The following is a 3,521-nucleotide window of genomic DNA, read 5'->3' on the forward strand; positions in this document are numbered from 1 at the left end:
TTGAAAATGGCCTCATAGGACTCGTCATCAATCCTGTCTCGGAGCGGGTAGTTAACAGCATAATACTTGCCTTTGCCAGCCCCGATACCCCGTAGGTCCCCAGTTCCTGGGAAGTACTCTCCATACTTATGGAAGGACACAGTCATGACCCGGTCTGTGGTATAGAAGGCCTCTTCCATGCCGTCGCCATGGTGAATATCAATGTCGATATACAGCACCCTCTGGTGATACTTTAGCAGTTCCAGGATGGCCAAGACAACATCATTGACGTAACAGAAGCCAGATGCCTCAGACTTCTTTGCATGATGCAGGCCCCCAGCCCAATTCACAGCGATGTCTGTCTGCTGCTTATTAAGTTTCACAGCACTTGCCACAGAACCACCAGTAGACAACTGACAGAACTCAAACAGGCCATCAAATACCGGACAGTCCTCACCAATGTTGAATCTCTGCATCTGCTTGCTGTACTCCGACATGTTATCTGGATGGATGGAGTGCAAGAATTTAATGTAGTCATCGCTGTGATGACTGCACACAGTGATGTCATCTCCTCAGCATTGGCTTTGTAAGGGCGATGGATTTCCATTTTTCGGTAGAGACCATAGTTGGGCAGCAAATTATGAGTCATGCGGATTCGGTGAGGCTTCACTGGGTGGCTTATCCGTAGTAGTAATTTCCAACATCCCCGTCGTAATAGTAACAGACTTTCCTCCGGGTGCCCTGCTTCTGCGCCATCTTGCTCGCCTGCCATCCCTACCGTCAGTCGGTCCATCCGCCCTCCCGCCCGCTGCTCCACTCCTTGTTTGTTTTTTTGAGACAGAGTCTCACTCTCTTACCAGGCTGGACTGCATTGGGGCAACCTTGGCTCACTGCAACCTCCGCCTCCCGGGTTCAAGCCATTCTCTTGCTTCAACCTCCCGAGTAGCCGGGACTACAGGCACGTGCCACCACACCCAACTAATTTTTATATTTTAAGTAGAGACGGGGTTTCACCATGTTGGCCAGGATGGTCTTGATCTCTTGACCTCATGATCCACCCGCCTCTGCCTCCCAAAGTGCTGGGATTACAGGGGTGAGCCACCGCACCTGGTTTGTTGATTGTTTTTTTGAAAGGATCTTACTCTGTCATTCAGGCTGGAGTGCAGTGGTGCGATCCTAGTTCACTGCAGCCTCCATCTCCTGGGTTCAAGTGATCCTTCTACCTCCCAAATAGCTGGGACTACAGGCACGCTCCACCATACTGGGCTACAATTTTCAGTAGAGCCAGCTCTTGCTATGTTGCCCAGGCTGGTCTTGAGCTCCTAAAGTACTTCATTCCTTCCTATGGCTGGATAATACCCCAGTGAATGGATAGTCCACATTTTTATTTGTTTCCATCTTTTGGCTAGTGTGAATAGAGCTGCTGTGAACATTTGTGTACAGGTTTTTGTGTGGATGTATATTTTCCATTCTCTTGGGTATATACCTAGGAGTAAAAAAAAAAAAAAAAAAAAACAAGAGCACCATTGCCTGGCCAATGTCATTTAGCTTTTATTTATTTATTTTTTTTTGAGACAAAGTCTCACTCTGTCACCAAGGCTGGAGTGGATTTGTGCGATCTCAGCTCACTGCAACCTCCGCCTCCAGGGTTCAAGCGATTCTCCTGCCTCAGCCTCCTGAGTTACTGGGATTAAAGGCACGTGCCACCATGCCCAGCTAATTTTTGTAGAGACTATGTTTTTAGAGACAGGGTTTCGCCATGTTGGCCAGGCTGGTCTTGAATGCCTGACATCAGGTGATCCATCCACCTCTGCCTCCCAAAGTGCTGGGATTACAGGCATGAGCCACTGTGCACAGCTATAGTTTTAGCTTTTACATTTACATCTTATGCTGGGTATGGTGGCTCATGCCTGTAATCCCAACACTTCAGGATGCTAAGGGTGCAGATCATCTGAGGTCAGGAGTTCGAGACCAGCCTGGCCAACATGGTGAAACCCTGTCTCCACTAAAAACACAAAAACTAGCCGGGCAAAGTGGCAGGTGCCTGTAATCCCAGCTACTTGGGAGGCTGAGGCAGGAAGAGGAGATTGCAATGAGCCGAGATCATGCCATTGCACTCCAGCCTGGACAACGAGAACAAAACTTCGTCTCAAAAAATAAAAATAAAAATAAAAAAGGCCAGGCGTGGTGGCTAACCCCTGTGATCCCAGCACTTTGGGGGACCAAGGCAGGTGGATCATTTCAGGTCAGGAGTTCAAGATTAGCTTGACCTACATAGTGAAACCCCATCGCTACTGAAATACAAAAACTAGCCAGGCGTGGTGGTGAGCACCTGTAATCCCAGCTTCTTGGGAGGCTGAGGCAGGAGGAGGAGGTTGCAGTGAGTTGAGATCGTGCCATTGCACTCCAGCCTGGGTGATGAGGGCAAAACTCCATCTCAAAAAAAACAAAAACAAACAAAAAAAACTTTCATCCAATTTGAATTAATTTCTGTGTATATGGTGTAAGTCAGGTGGTCAACATTCTTTTGCATGTGGCTCTCCAGTAGTCCCATCGCCATTTGTCAAAGAGGCAGTTCCTTCCCCCACTGAATGGTCTTGCGACCTAAAAGACCCTACTGTCTCTAAAATAGAGACAGTATCTGTCACCCAGGCTGGAGTGCGGTGGCACAATCACTCACCGCAACCTTGACCACCCGGGATCAAGCAATCCTCCCACCTCAGCTGGGACTGAGCTGATGAGCTGGGACTACAAGCACATGCCATCACACTGAGCTAATTTTAAAATGTGTGGTAGAAAGGGTTTCACTATATTGCCCAGGCTGGTCTTTTTTGGAGGTGAAATCTCCCTCTGTTGCCCAGGCTGGAGTGCAGTGGCACTATCTCGGCTCCTGGGTTCAAGTGATTCTCCTGCCTCAGCCTCCCTAGTAGCTGGGACTACAGGCGCCCACCCCCATGCCCAGCTAATTTTTGGTGGAGATGGGGTTTCACCATGTTGCCCAGGGTGGTCTCAAACTCCTGAGCTCAGGCAATCCACCTGCCTCAGCCTTCCAAAGTGCTAGGATTACAGGTGTGAGCCATTGCACCCAGCCCCTGGATGGTCTTGAACTCCTTGGTTCAAGCAATCCTCCTGCGTTGGTCTCCCAAAGTGCGGGACACTGCACCTGGCCTGTCCCATTCTTTTTATCAGCTGCAGAACATTCCACAATATGTAGCACTACCATTGTTTTTAAAATCAGTCCCAGCAATGGGTACTTCCTAACCTGCTACAATGAGCAAAGCTGTGTTGAGCATCTTCATAGACGCGTCATTTCATACCTGGATGTATATCTACAAGACAAATGCCAAGAAGTGGGATTGCCAGGTCGAGGGGCTTGGGGATTCTTCCTTTTGAAAAATGGTTAGGTCGCTGGGGCGTGGTGGCTTACACCTGTAATGCCAGCATTTTGGGAGGCCCAGGTGGGCGGATCATTTGAGGTCAGGGGTTCGAGCCCAGCCTGACCAACATGGTGAAACCCCATCTCTATTAAAAATGCAAAAATT

At 49.0% G+C, this 3,521-nt stretch overlaps 1 pseudogene across 1 annotated transcript in view; it reads right to left on the minus strand.

The window, feature by feature from the left end:
- Positions 1–735, minus strand: part of LOC105516286 — a 2,334-nt pseudogene extending 1,599 nt beyond the window's left edge. Inside the window, exon 1 of the transcript XR_001002466.1 lies at positions 171–735. The product of XR_001002466.1 is annotated as a histone deacetylase 1-like (transcript). The remainder of the gene's footprint in view (positions 1–170) is intronic.
- Between the last annotated feature and the right edge of the window lie 2,786 nt (positions 736–3,521).

This window comes from Colobus angolensis, unplaced genomic scaffold (genome assembly GCF_000951035.1).
Source record: "Colobus angolensis palliatus isolate OR3802 unplaced genomic scaffold, Cang.pa_1.0 Scaffold28, whole genome shotgun sequence".
NCBI lineage: Eukaryota > Metazoa > Chordata > Mammalia > Primates > Cercopithecidae > Colobus > Colobus angolensis.